This window comes from Trachymyrmex septentrionalis, unplaced genomic scaffold (assembly GCF_001594115.1).
Source record: "Trachymyrmex septentrionalis isolate Tsep2-gDNA-1 unplaced genomic scaffold, Tsep1.0 scaffold175, whole genome shotgun sequence".
Taxonomy (NCBI): Eukaryota; Metazoa; Arthropoda; class Insecta; order Hymenoptera; family Formicidae; genus Trachymyrmex; species Trachymyrmex septentrionalis.
In genome coordinates, this window is record NW_017304917.1 from 305,738 (window position 1) to 321,965 (window position 16,228).

The 16,228-nt window shown below is 33.2% G+C and overlaps 1 pseudogene; it reads right to left on the reverse strand.

Moving 5' to 3' along the window:
* Nucleotides 1–12,009: 12,009 nt before the first annotated feature.
* Nucleotides 12,010–16,228, reverse strand: part of LOC108746505 — a 12,236-nt pseudogene continuing 8,017 nt past the window's right edge.

The window sequence follows — 16,228 nt, forward strand, 5'->3', positions numbered from 1 at the left end:
TCGCCCGCTGATTGAGTTTTGTTATTATGTTTTGAAAGAGTCCTTTGAATTTGTTTATTTATTTATTTATTTAATTTATTATATTTTATTTAATTTATAATTCGAAGAGTGTAAATCGCTTACTAACAGCGTGATGATACCATCGAGTGCGATGATGTCGCACGTAACGCGATACTGCAGAGATAAGGTGGAAAGAAAGAAGGAATGGCAGTGAAACAATTGTTCAAAGAGTAATATTTCAATAAGAGTATTTATTTTTTACCACACATCATTTACAATGTTAGAAATACTAAAAATGATACATCAGAATGTAGCAATAATAAATAATACGAGGGTGGTCCCAGAAATACCCGATCTGACGTATAGATGGCAGTTGTTGTATAAAAAAAATCACTGTAGGAGAAAGCACCAACTTTCTAAAGCTTAACTATGAAGTTTGAAGACGCTACGTTGTTCAGTATTTGTTTGGCAGCCATCAATAGTGGACGATCTCGGTGAATTTGCAAAGATGGAAAAAATTGGTCATCGTTACGTAATACAATACTTTCATTTGAAAGGTCTTAGCCCAACTAATATCAAAGCCAAGCTGGATTCTACTCTGGAGGAGTCTGCTCCTTCGTTTACAACAGTAAAATATTGGATGGCAGAGTTTAAACGAGGCCGTACGAGCTGCGAAGACGAACATCGCAGTAGTCGACCAAGTGAGGTGGCCATTCCAGAAATGGTGAAGAAAATCCACAAAATGGTATTGGGTGACCGTCGATTGAAAGTGCGCGAGCTAGCAGACATGGTAAACATTTCAAAAAATGCTGTACATCGCATATTGGCTGAAAATTTGGAGATGAGAAAGCTGTGCGCAAGGTGGATGCCGCGCTTGCTCACAATCGAACAAAAGCAGCGTCGAGAGGATGTTTCAATCGAGTGTTTGGCGATGTTTCGCAGCAACAAAGCCGAATTTTTGCGCCGATTTATAACCATGGATGAAACATGGGTCCACCACTTCACACCTGAAATGAAGGAACAGTCGAAGCAATGGATTGAAAAGGGGGAATCGGCTCCGAAGAAAGCAAAAACAGTTCCATCGGCAGGCAAGGTCATGGCGTCAGTTTTCTGGGATGCGCGTGGCATAATTTTCATTGATTACCTTCAGAAAGGAAGAACAATCAATGGCGAGTATTATGCGAACTTATTGCAGCGTTTGGGTGATGAAATCAAGGAAAAACGGCCACATTTGGCGAAAAAGAAAGTGTTGTTTCATCAAGACAATGCACCAGTTCACACATCCATTATCGCGATGGTCAAAATCAATGAGTTAAAGTTCGAATTGCTTCCCCACGCACCCTATTCGCCAGATTTAGCCCCCTCGGATTATTTTCTCTTTCCAAACTTGAAAAAATGGCTCGGTGGTAGAAGATTTACCAACAATGAAGAGGTGGAGTCTGCGGTTAATGGCTATTTTGAGGAGTTCAATGGTTCTTACTATAAACAGGCCATCGAAGCTATTGAACATCGCTGGGAAAAGTGTATCGAGCTAAAAGGAGACTATGTTGAGAAATAAAGATATTTTTTCCCAAATTTTTTGTGTTTTCTTTGTTAGGTCGGGTACTTCTGGGACCACCCTCGTATATATCCTTTTATTTTATTTAAATAGCATAACAGTTATCGTTGTTATCATCATCATCATGTTCTCTTCTACGTTTTCCACATAATCTATCGTTCATTGTTGTAGCATTATTTTTGATAATCTCCACATTCCTTCCTCAATATTCCTTTAATCGTATCACGTAATTGCAAAATCGCAGTATCCGCAATATTTCTGAAATACAAAATGGTAAAATTAATAAATTGCGCCAATTAATGTATCCTGTCTGTGCATGGTGCATCGTTGCACACAAAATAGATCAAAATATAATCACGCGCAAAGTGCCATAGCGAGAGCGTACATCAAAATTCCATAATATACAATAACAACATCTCATCTAGCATATCACATTTAACTCAATATCTTTGATTATTAATATAAGTATTTCTACACTAATTGTTACTTATCGACAATCTCAATATTAATGAATGGATTTTGGATCTTTCCGGAATGATTTTGGTGTTTTCTGGATAATGCTAGCAGACTTTTCATGTATTCGTAACGTACTGTTTGATAATGTTTTCGTTCTCTGCCAAAATCATAGCGTGCACATGTAATTTATTTGTACTGGTACTTATACAGCGGTCCTCATTTAATTATTCAGGCGTGTTGGTGAGCACTTTCTGTCTTAGTTGCGGCGTGTCTAATTTTTTTAAGTTTACTTTTTCTTACGAGTTCCTTTCCGTTTCCGATTTTTCAGCTAGCACTTGACTATGAATCTTAACATCGTTTTGACTGCCTATCGCATGTACAATATTATGCTACACGTCGAGATTCAACCGAACTGTACATTTCCGCGCTTTGAAATTGTTGCGACATTGAACTATTTATCTATTTTTATGTATTCTTTTTCTATTTTTATTATATTCACTTTATTTAACATCTAAGGAGGGCTCAATCCCGCAGCCGAAACTTGTAATGTTATGTTATGTTATGTTATCTTTTCTCTGAATTGTTTCATACATTAATATACGCCGTTCGTCTTCGTTTTTTATTTTATGTATCTTTGACTAATATCTTTTATTAAATGTGTTATGCGTTGACTCTTATTTCGCCGTTTACTTTGTTTATTTTGTTATACATAAAGAGTCTTTACACCGTTGTTATTTAATATATAAGATTAATATTAAATTAAATAGAAAGTTTTAGTGTTATTTTATTTTGAATATATTTGACGTATATTGTTACGTGCCATCGTGTTTTTAACATAAGATTTTTCTACACTTTTTTTCTAAACATTCCTGATAAATCTTATTTCCTGCCACTTTTCTTATTTACTTTCTACCTATCGTTTTTAGTCTTTTTTTTGTCTACCCTTAAGATAATAACAAAACTCAATCTCGGGCGAAGTAAGAGTCAAACATATTTCTTAAATTTTCATACAAATATATACGTATTATATTAATAGCGATGAAGAATTGTTACATCACGTAAAAAATTGGACTATAAACTAGTAAATGAGTACACTGTTACAAGTTTCGACTTCCGGTTTGAGCCCTCTTCAGACATTAGTATAACGAACAAGTAATAGAATCAAATCAATCGTCGCAAATGATCGTGCATGTTCCGAATGTTATCGTTTCGGGTGAGTCTTGGTCTCCACCATAATTCCCGCATGATTGAATTGTCGTGAAGTATTATTATACAATTATTTCGATGAAATTCTAGTTAATAAAAGGATAAAATTAAAAAACAACAAACACCACTAGCACAAGGCTACGTTTAAATGCAATAATAAAATACTGAAGATATAATCAAAAGATAATAATCCCAATTCTTTCATAAACTTCCAAGAATCCATGTGTAAGAACTTAAACATAAATGTCCAATACGAACTAAAAACTTATGAAATACAGTAAGAAGCACCGATATGTAAGAACGACATTACGTGTCTATTTTTATATATGTTCAGTAGTGCGGATCAACACAGACTGAGAGAGGAGACGGATTATTCTTAACCGAAAGTCAAACTCTGTTTATGATGGGAATATAAGCTTTGTGAAGGCCATCGGTATCAGTCTGTAAATTGAGACCATTCTTTTGTTTCTTGATATTAATCTCGGAAACCAAACGTCTCCGATAGCAAGGCTCTTCGTCTAAGATTTCGACCTCATCCCACTTAAATTTATGGTCTAGTTGTCTCCTATGCTCCGTTATGACAGATCGGACCGACGTGTTGTATCTAATGTGATTACGATGTTCAGCAATCCTTGTCTTTAATTTTCTACCTGTCTGTCCCACGTACGAAGCGTCACAATCTCTGCATGAAATTTTGTAAACCACGTTGTTCTTCGATGTATGTGGATACACATACTTTGATGTATTTTTTGAGTTTGTTCGGACTACGGAAAGAAACTCTGATGTCGTTTTTGTTGAACCGATTGAACTTTTCTATGTGGAGAGGGATGAACGGAACCGTAAGCCACGACACCGATTCGATGTGTCAAATATAAAGGATAATGGGTAGTCATTTTCTAATAAAATGTTAATGATAAGTGTCAAATTCTGTGTGTGAAATCGAACGTCTGAAAGTAAAATTGTTCTGTCAACCAGCGAAAAAATCGTCCCTCTTTTTTGTGCAATGGGGTGGTTAGAATAGAAATTCAAAAACCTCCCTGAAAAGGTCGGCTTACGGTACCAATCAACTCCAAATCCGTTTCCAATGATAGATATAGTAACATCCAGGAAATTAATTTCATCACCCCCAAATTCAGAAGTGAATTGTAATCGTGGATGGAACGAGTTAAATTGTTCTACTATTGCGTCAATTCTTGATGGTTCCACCGCAGTACAAATATCATCCACGTATCTAAAATAAAATACTGCGTCCAAGTTCAACGACATTAAGGACACCGTCTCAAGTCTCCTCATCACCAAGTCCGCTATTACAGGTGATAAGGGGGACCCCATGGGAGTGCCGTAACTTTGTTTATAAAAATTGTTGTTAAAGGAAAAAATGTGGAATCAAGAATAAACCTTATTGCCCCCACAAACTCCTCTCTAGGGAGTGGGCAGTCTCCGGAAACATAAATCCAATGTTCATTAATACAGTCCATGGCTATATCCACCGGAACATTCGTGAACAGAGATTTTACATCCAGTGAGATTAATTTGTATTGGTCTGTTGTGTGTAATCTTTTTAGTTTTTCGACTAGTTCGAAACTATTTTTTATATAACTCTTTGCTTTAGGAATGGATTTAACTAATATGTTGTGTAAGAATGTCGCCAGTGGATAAACTGTCCAACGAAGAGACAATGACCCTCAAAGGGCAATAAGGTTTATGTATTTTCGGCACATCATAGGTTCTCGGAAGTGATCCGTCACTACAATATAACGTCTTGTATTTTGTTTCGCTAATGTACTTCTTCGTTTTCCATCTGGTGAGCATGGACCTTATCGCTGTCGTGATTTTCCTGGTGGGATCTTTATTGATATGAGAGTATGTGTCCTCGTCATTCAGCAGAGTGATCATCTTATCCATGTAGACTTCTCTGTCTAAAGCGACTGTGACATTGCCCTTATCTGCGTGTGTGAAAAGGACATTGGTATGTACCGATAAAAAGGCGCGTGTCTTCGATTCCATTCTTAACAATAGTTTATCAATCGGAGATGTTGTGATTGGAGAGGAAATGATACTGTTAAGAATTGGAATGGAGTGGTTGGTGATCGTGATCCTATTTTCGATCGGCATGCGATGCGTGCCGGTCTCAACACTCTTAATGCAATCGAAAATAATCTTATGTTTATCGTTTAGTGGAAGAGCGAAATTCTCGCCTAGTTGTAGGAAACACTGTATGTCTATTGGAATGGACACAGAGGATAGGTTGAGGAACCACCCGTCTCGGACAGTGATCAGGGACGACGATCTGTGTGAGGTGAAGGAATTGGGATGTATAGATATCAAGGTACTAGGAGATAACGTAAGCGAAGGATTGTTGACATTCAATGTGTCCTTGTGCACGGATATTGAGCCAGCTCGCATGCCTGTATCGTATTTATATAAAATCGGTTTGATTCTGGTTATAGTCTGTGCTTTCTCTTTTTCAGAAAGCCATAAAAGTTTGTGATCTAATCTCTCCCTTTCTTTACGGAAAAGCACATTACAGGATTTTTCCTACGTATACAGAAAATTATCGAGAACCTTTGTAGTCTACCCTTAAGACCCGTCTCGAATATTCAGATACCTACAGATATCTTATAACTCATCCCTAAACGGATTCGTGAGTCATCGACACTCACATATTTCAGTTCCTTTCATCTCACGTATATTTTTGGTATTCGAAAATGTCATGTTATTGGTTAAAATTTATTCGAATCTCCACCTCTTTTATCATATTGGAGATCCCTCTAGTTCTGATCGAGTCAATCTGTAAACTGCGAATAATACATCTTCGACTTAGTATAAACCTGTATCATCATCGAATATAGTTCGGTCAAAAGACAGTTGTCGAACCTTTTTAATACTTTACATATTATGGTGTGTCTCGCTTGTAACACTTGGTGACAGCGGTACTATAGAAGATCGCAAGCTAATCAACCTTGCTTTGGAATTATCTCCAAGTAAGACAGAATGAAGAGATACATTGTCGGAAGAAGCCTGAATCGAGAAAACCTCACAATCCACTGACGCTGAGATAAAAAACTGAAAGCTGACGGTAGTTCCTATTGGCAAGTGCAGCGGATACAATATCGTTTCTGCAACCCGGACGTCTCACTGATAAAATTTTGACGGATTACAGCAACAGCTTACGTTTTATTCAAAGAAAATGGTATTCAGGGCCGGGTTATCACAAACATTAATGGGACGAAACAGCGAGAAAGTGACATAAAGCGTTTTCGACGGAACGTGACAATCTCTTCTGGATGAAACCGACGGCAACGACAAAACTCCGTGGATGACCAACACGAAAAAAGGCTCATCGAACTTTAGACATCTCAGTCACCGAATCTTCGACCAACATCAGACACTGTATATCAATCATATGTATATTGTACTACTGTAAGTAGTATTGTACTAATGTAAGTCTTTATGAACTATCGAAATCCTACAGCGTATATTATAAATCAGATACTTTAGACGAAAGTAATTCAGTAGATAGTCGAAGATCCTCCACTTCGACACTAGCAGTTATTTTTCCGTTCGCTATAGTTTGAATTTCTTACCTGTTTTTAATGATAAAAATATTCCGGTTCATCAATTCACATCTGATTGTAAAGGAATTTTAGAACTCGTAAAGCCCGAAGAAAGATTATTTTTCTTTAGAGCGATTTTTCAAATTAAATTAACAGAAATTAACGATGCTGCGTTAGTTAAATCTATGTACACAATAATGAATCTTGAAGAATCATATAAAACACTTATAAAAGAATTCGGCAATTATAAAACGTTCGAACAATGGGAATTAGAAATAAGTAACCTTAGGCAGAACAGAGATGAATCTATTGAAAAATATATTATTAGACTTAGAAAGTTAAATTCTGATATGATCATTGCAATTTCTAATTATCAGTCAGCAAGGATAGGAATAAGAGTTTTTCCAACCAGTAAATTAATAGGCCATTTTATAGGCGGACTTCATAAAAATGTCAGTCAACATCTTCTAGCGCAAAAGTTTTAATACTTTGGAAGATGCAATAGTAAGATTTATTAGAAAATCGCAATACCACGCAGAAAGATTTAAAGAAAATGGATTTAACCAATCAAATTACATAACGTATAATTATTGCAAAAAGATAGGTCATTCTGGAAACAAATGTAGGAAAAAGACTTTTCATACACGAAATAGAAGTGGAAATCATAATTTTCAACATAGTAATAATGATAGACGCGATTCTGTGCAAAATTTTGATAGCAATTCTGGAAATGGATTCAACAACAATATTCAAGCTAATCAGATGCACAAAATTATAATAATCGTTACAATCTGAATAATTCACCAAATAATTATCGTCAAAACAATACTCAACTTAATCAAAGTTTCAACTACTAAGGCCAGTCTTCGCGCAAATCCAGTTCACCTGATAGAACCGGAGTTCGAACATACACAGTCAAAGCAAATTCCTGAAATGTTATCTCTATTCCCTTCGACGAACTCAGAAACCCAACAGACAGATTCTTGTTATACGGGAGCCGACATAAATATCATAAAGGCAAACGCTTTACTCTGTGACATGTTAGTATACCAAGACAATAAAGTTGAAATATAGAGCATTACAGAAAAAAAACAGCATACTCTCGGAATCGCATATTTAAATTCCTTTGAAAATGCAGAAGATTTTGAAAAACAAACCATTACAATTCCAAATAATAAAGTATATTCATTAGAATACAATAATTTAATAACCGTATCAGCAGGAGCATGTGCTCATGTGTAATAACAATTAATTAAAATAATATTGATATTGGGTTAATAAATCAACAAGAAATAATGCAAGGTGTTTTTCTTGTGGATAACATTGTAAAAATAAACAACGGTAATGCACGTACATACTTAATTAATACAACAGAGGAAGAATTGAATATTGAGACACCTGTCATTAATGTAGATTCATAAAGAAGAAATTAAACAACAAATTAATAAATTACTTGGATATTATTCAACCTTCTCTTTCGCTATTCAATTCTCCATTATGAATAGTACCAAAGAAACCTGATGCTAATAATAATAAATAGTAGAGATTAATAATAGATTTTCGTAAATTAAACGATAAGACAATCGGTGACGCGTATCCTTTGCTTAATATAGCAGATATTTTAAATCAATTAGGAAAATCTAGATATTTTTCATGCTTTGATTTAGCTTCGGGTTTTCATCAAATTCCGATGAATTCACAAAATTCAATAAAACAGCTTTTAGTACATCTAATGGTCATTACGAATATAAAAAGATGCCGTTCGGATTAAAAAATGCTCCTGCGACATTTCAACGTCTGATGGACAACGTTTTAATGAGTTTACAAGGAAATGTTTGTTTATTTAGCCGATATTGTTATTTACGTGGAATCTTTGGAAAAGCATAAACAAAAACTTAACCAACTTTTTCAACAACTAAGAGAAGTCGGTCTTAGCTTATATCAGATAAATGTGAATTTTTCATAAAAGAGCTTTACTTAGGTCATATAATTTCAGATAAAGGGGTAAGACCTAATCCAGAAAACGGGCAGTATCCGGTCCAGTATAAGAATCATAAAAAGCATAGGCAATTTTTAAATTTTGTAGGTTATTACCGATGTTTTATTAAAGATTTTATTGTAGTTCGATTACTCATCAACCATTTACATCACTTTTTAAGAAAATACCATTCAAATGGGGAATACAACAACAAATAAATTTCAAGAAAATTAAATAATTGTTATTAAATAAACCTATTTTGCAATATTCAGATTTTAATAAAGAATTTATTTTAACTACCGATGCTAATGACGAAGGAATTGATGCGGTTTTATCACAAGGAGAAATAGGGAATAATCTTCCTATTGCTTATGCTTCCCGAACTCTTAATAAGACGGAACGTAATTATCGTATTACAGAGAAAACACTCTCTTAGCTATCGTATGGGTAACAAAATATTTTCGTCTATATCTATACGGTAAAAGATTCAAAATAGTTACTGATCATAAATCACTAATCTGGCTTTTCAACATAATAAAAATCCATCATCTCAGTTAATGTGATGGCGATTGAAATTAAAAGAGTATGATTATAGAGTTTTGTATAAAAAAGAGAGAGGAAAACAAAATATGGTACTAATGCGGATGCTCTTTCTAAAATACCATAAATATCAGTTTTACAAGTAAAAGCCTCAATTAGCAATGATAAAGTTCTTAGTTACAGTTTATTTTTGTAGCATGTATTGAATGATTCATTATGGAAAACACAAAATATAATTCCACAAATTTCGGGCAAAATCAAAGGATTACTTATATCAGAGACAAGTTCCTCTTCTAAAATGAAAATTACTTTCAAAAAATTATTATCGCTATTTTATCAGAGTTAAGAGAAATATCGAAGGATTGAATATGGGATAATAATGTTGAGAAACCGACAATTAGCAAGAATGATTTAGAGATATTTAAATGCAGTGAATTATTAATAGATCATTCGGCAATAAATTTTAGATCTTTATTCAAAGCAGAACAGGCTGCGACAGCATAGAATGGGTGAAACAAATTTGAAAAGAATTACGTCGTCTACATACATGAAAAACTCAGGGGATAGAAAAACATTAGACAAATTAGAGATAAAAATATTAAAAAGTAAAATTCCGTGAATGGAACCCTGAGGTACTCCAGAAAAAACAAAAGAAGAGAAAAGAGGAAAAGAATTATATTTCATGACTTTTCTGATGCGTGCGATTTGTAAAGAACGAGCAGATTAGCAAGAGAGCCGAAGGGGAGAGACTGCATAGCTTGAGTTTGACTCAAAATAGGTCATGATTAACGGTAGAAAGCCTTTTATAAAAACATTTTATAATTGTGTATTTGCTTATAATTGTGAATTTAAAACTCCTTTAATGCGCTCAATTAAAAATATTATTAAATAAAAAGATAAGTAATATAAAATTAAATATTATCATATAGGGACCAGGAGTACATTTGAAAATTTTTACCTTGAAACGACAAAAGCTAATGGGAATTAATAATTTGCCGAGAATCAATTCGATAACGTAGGAGACGAGTACTCCATCATTCTGCATAATACTTATGATATATGGATAGTAAAAAAAGTACGTGAGAGGGCCCCAATTGACCAAAGCATATAAGCAAGAGAGATACACCCTAGGTTGTTCACGAAGATATTCAATCATGCACAAACTGTAAAACGATCCAATGATCAATAATGGTTCTAGCGCTCTTTCTAACGTCTCTGTCATAGTTTCTCTGAATCGTCGGCTAGTATTTTAACTGAATTAGTTCTTGCTGCATGAGACACAAACACGTTTTAATACTTTTTTATAAGATTTTCAGAAATAGTTTTCGCAGTTCCTTTAGAAACTTTGTGAGAACTACACTGTAAGATTTGTACACTGGGGGATAACGTATGTAAATGCCGTTAAACCAACAAGTATTGAACAACAAAATGGACACAGATCTAAGATTACAGATCACAGATCTAAGATCACAGATCTAAGTCTAAGGTCACAGATCTAGATTAGATTGCCTTTCTTTTCATGGAATTTTTATTTATATTATAGGTACATAGATTAAGGCCATCAGATGTGGATCGCTCTTGAAAAAAAAAAAAATTCATATTTTTATTCAGAACGATATCAAACATTTTATGAGATGTTTAGTAATTATGATTATTCTTATAGATTACATTATGGATGATTATTTCATTTCGGTACTGCCTTGTATGTTTTAATTTTAATTAAATTAAGTAATGACAATTATCCACAATTAGATCCTATGTACTAATTGCAGTTCACCAAATGTTTTATCCATTTTGGATTTAATTTTAATTGAGAATATGATATTGATTTTTTTCATGTAATTTAATGATATTTATTACCTCCTATAAAAGCCGTAAAGCAATTTTGGTAAATATGCATTTTAGGTGATACGTCACCGATTCGAATGTCATTTTGATATATTGTAGGGGAAAATGTTCTGAATAATTACTCATAAAAAGTGGGGGACGGTATTGATTTAGAAGATATACTTAAAGTTCTATAACATGTAAAGAATAAATTTGAAAAATAATTAAACAAAAGATAAAAATAAACTTTAAATACATACTCTAAAAAATGTTTTTATATAAGAGTCAAGATTTCATATAAGAGATAAGTATTTATCATATTTTATTTATCATATTTTATTTTCATACGCTGATAAGAATAATAAAAAAAAATAACAGATTTAATTCTAATCGATCTTTACAATAGATATGACATATTTGCGTTATAATTATGGGGCAGTAAATAAAACTGAAATTATTAGAAGTTAGCAAATAATACTAAACATACAATTATGTGTTATTCTCGATTTATGTTATCTTCGTAATATAGTTCTTTTCTTTGTTTTACTCTTTCTTTTTAAATTTTATCGTGTACTAACTGACATAAGAGAACATGTATAAATATACGTATATATTATAAAGTTATATACAATGACTCATAGAACAGAATAAATGTAATACATAATGTAACTAATTGATTCAAAGAAGGCATAGACGAAAATGACTTTTTAATAATACATAATGAAATAAATATAATGTTAATTTGCTATAGATATTTTAATTCACGAATTCTTAAAATAAAATTTCCAATAGCATGGGTTGATCAGTTTCATAAGTCGTTGTATATAAATAACTTTGTGTACAATATATAATATATATATCTTTAGTAGTAAGATTTTCAGAAGTAGAAAATCTATAAAGTGGTCTGTTCTGTAAGCGTGGTGTCGCTCTCACACTCAGTATTTTGTGCCGACAAATTCAATTCACAATGATCGTTATTCTTCTCGCAAGCCTTCTTCGCCTGTTCTAAAAAACTTTGCGCCATCTGATTGCCCGTCTTTTTCACCATTTGTGAAAAGTAACCATTTGGTTTGTCGTGTAACAGCTCATATGGGCAACCAAATCCATATTTACATAATAATTCTAATTATCAAATGCATATAAAGACTTTTCTTCAGGATATTACAAAATTTTCCAAAAAAGCTCGTCGATTATTTTTTGTATATGTAACATTGAATTTTCATGAAAAAGTATATTGTTAATAATAAAAAATCAATTTTAAATTTTCTAAATAATGTGAAGTAAATTTTTTCTCTAAAGAGTAAAAATTAAGTTGGTCTTGAATGAGAATAATCCAATATTCAATCTTGAAGAATAAAATTTTACTTTTTAGAATGAATTTTATTCTAAACATCTTTCAGAAATTGAACTGATCATGCTATTAATCAAAATTATTATGAACAAACTTTTTAGATAGTTACATAGAAAATTATATCTCTTAATTTTATTTTACAAAATCAATATTCTTCTTAACCTATTCACACTTTAATTGTTAAAATGGAAAAACCTACCACTATAGAACCGTTCTCCATCACAATGATCCGATTGCTATCTATAATCGTATTCAAACGATATGCAATCGTGATAACGGTGCATTCTTTAAAACTGCTCCTTATTGTATCCTGAATTAAAGCATCCGTGCTAGAAATAGAGTTTAAAATTTCGGGATGCAAATTTATAAACATGTTAAATTTTGAAATATCTCTCTCTCTCTCTCTCTCTCTCTCTCTCTCTCGTGCATTGCAAATTACAGATACAAAATATATAATTTTGATGGAAATGTCTACCAATTCGATTTAATTTGAAAAAATTTGCTTTCTATTAATCTCGAATTTAATATAAAACAATTTTAGTTATCGTAACCGACCGTAATTTGATGTACCCTCGTAACGTACTGTGAAAATACTTTATATCATTCGTAATTTGCAAAAGTACCAACTTAATAATAAAAAGTTTGAATTATTTACATATATATGGTAATTTATTGCTATACCTCATAGCAAAAAAGTCACGTTTATATTATAATAACTCTCAATAGTCACAACACTTGTGATATTACTATAAAATCATCAAAGGCTACACCACATTATTATTTTGATCTTTATGTGTCATAACATAATAAATAACTTTTAATTCATCTGTATAATGATGTCACACTTGTAACAAAGCGGATGCACAGTATAATGATTTTACTGTCGTATCACACACCCGTGACAAGGTAAATATTTGCACGTCATCATGACTTTGTTGGGTCATCATGACTTGTTGTTGATTACTGTGACTTCATTTGCTATGGAGAATTTATTAATATATAATTAATCAATCAAAATTTATTGTTTTCACCAAATAATATTTAAATATCATTTGGTGAAGACAATAAATCCTAAAGAATCGTAAAGACTCACTACGAATCAATGTTGGCTGTAGCTTCATCGAGAACGAGTGAACGATTGTTTCTCAAGATGGCTCTGGCCAGGCATATGAGTTGCCTCTGACCGACGCTGAAGTTATGACCTCGTGGTACAGCGTGACATCATTCAGCTCGACTTGCCGCAACATTTCCGACAGCTTCAAGTCATCATATTGATTAAACGGAACCAGATTGTAACGTAAACTCTCGGAAAAGAGCACAGGTTCCTGTGGTATAATGAAGATTTTGCAGTGCAGATCACTCAGGCCCACTGAACTAGTGTCTCGATCATCGATCTTGATCTCGCCTTCTAAACCTTCATTGAACAAGCGAAAGAGCGCTGAGATCAAGGAGGACTTGCCGGCGCCAGTTCGTCCTACCACCCCAACTTTCCAGCCAGGCTCGATGGATACATTCATTTTCTGTAAAGCCCGTGTTAAAACACAAATAATGTTTGTAAGAATGAACAGTCGGTTTATTTTATACCTTCAAAACTGGTGGATCATCCATATGATATTTCATGTTGACATCCTTCAAAATCAATTGTCCTTGAGATGGCCATGTAGGTAGCGGTGGATTGTCCGAGGTAATAGGTTCCTCCTTAGGAAGGTTCGTGTACTGAAGAATCCTTTCCACGAGGTCATCAGTGACACCGACTCGCTAAACTGTTTTATGATGTATTGTAGACAAACGATTAGGATCAATGACTGCGATATTGCTAGACCTGCTTTGTTATCGGCCAGTAGTATAAAAAACAAAGAGAATTTACAATAGTTTGAAGAATGAGAAAAAGAATCACTCGCAGAAATATAAGCATTGAAACTAAAAGCTTATTTAATTCTACTAATTAATTCTTCTAAATTGTTTTTTACATCTTTATGAAATCCTTAGAAAAAAATTTAACTCTCATTATATCTAAGAACCTATTAATTAATTAGATATATAATAATTTACCAGTCTCATTCATTGGTATTAGAGGAAAGCAAATGCAGGCCAGGAACAAGCACATTATTAAATCCGCAACGACAGCAAAGGCTGTCACGCATGTTAAAAAGAGATACCACGTATCGCTGTGACGATCTTGCAACTCATCAAATCATTTTCGCATTAATTTCTCAATTTCAATGTCTCTGCTGTTGATTGTCGGCAAACCATTCAGAGTAGCATTTACTTATGAGAATATGGGACTCTTCACTAAAAACGCAAAAACATATTCAAAAAAACTTTTAAAAAATTGGTTAATGTAATGGGGAATATAAGAACTTAAAGATATGAATTCTTTGGCAGGAATCCACGAATTTAAACATCAAAAATGTAATATACGCCGCACTTTTATGTAATAACGTGTTACTTGCTCTAATATACTTACTTACGCCTTCGAGACGTTTGATGTCTTGATCAATCTTCATATAAAATTTCGTAACGAAGAAAAACAAGAGGACTAGTATGATCAATATCCACTGATTAATTATCGCCTCCATGGTCATTATACTATATACTACGCAAAACCCCTGGATCGCCTCCAACAATTTGGACAGCCATTTATCCATGATGACCATATCCTTTGAAAATCTGTTTAAAATTCTACCTGAAACATAAAAATCGTTAACTCTTTGCAAGAACCGGGAAAAGAAGTTACAAGTCCAGAAAGCGATAATTTATTAGAATGAAAATGCTTGTATACTTTTTAAATAAATTAAACAGAGTCGTAGCTTATTTCGAGCTTATAATTAGAATGACTTTTAATTAATACAATTGGCATTAGTTACATAAATATAATATAATATTCTAAAACAAAATTAATCAATTTTAATCTATAATTTGTATTTTTGATATCATGAATATGTGCAAAAAAAGATCTACATCATCGTTACGCTTTATTTTTTTATGGATAGCTATAGCGATCATTACAACTTAATAATATCACACTCGATAAAAATATTCTGGTTATCCGAAATTAACGTTTCGAAAAATGAAAAAAATTCTAATAATATTTTTAACAATTCTTATATTTTAAATTTATAAAGATTTCTCTTTATAAAAGAAATATTTTAATTTCTTCACATTTTTTAAGTTTTTTTTAGAAATTATAAAATGAATTTTGTAAATTCTGTTGGGAATGAGTGAATTCCAATAAATGATTGAAAGATGGTTTATTTAATCAAAAACAGACTTGACGACACATCGTATATAAAAAACGGTTAGAGAGAAGAAAAACTGCCGGTAGGGCATGAATACAAAAAAAAACGCGCCTAGCGGCAAACAGAATATTAAACATAAAGATGTCGATAACTAATCGGCTGTGACTCGTATGTCGGTAATCTGCCGGGCGCCATAATTGATTGGACAAGCAACTATCCACCAATCTTCCACTTTGCGATGTCCTATCCCATAATGTTCAGGCAACGATTATGTGAGATTCGTTTTAATCCCTTGGTAAGGATGTCCGCAGGATTTTCGTTGGACGGCACATACGATAGGACCAGCTGGCCATCCTCTACTTTCTCCCTCACAATATGGTAGGCGATGTCGATATGTTTCGTCCTGTTTTTCTCCACTCTGTTGCTGGAGAAATCTATTGCTGCCCGATTGTCACAGAACATTTGACAACCTGTGAATAAAGAAGAAAGTTCAAGTTCTGACAAAAACATATCTAA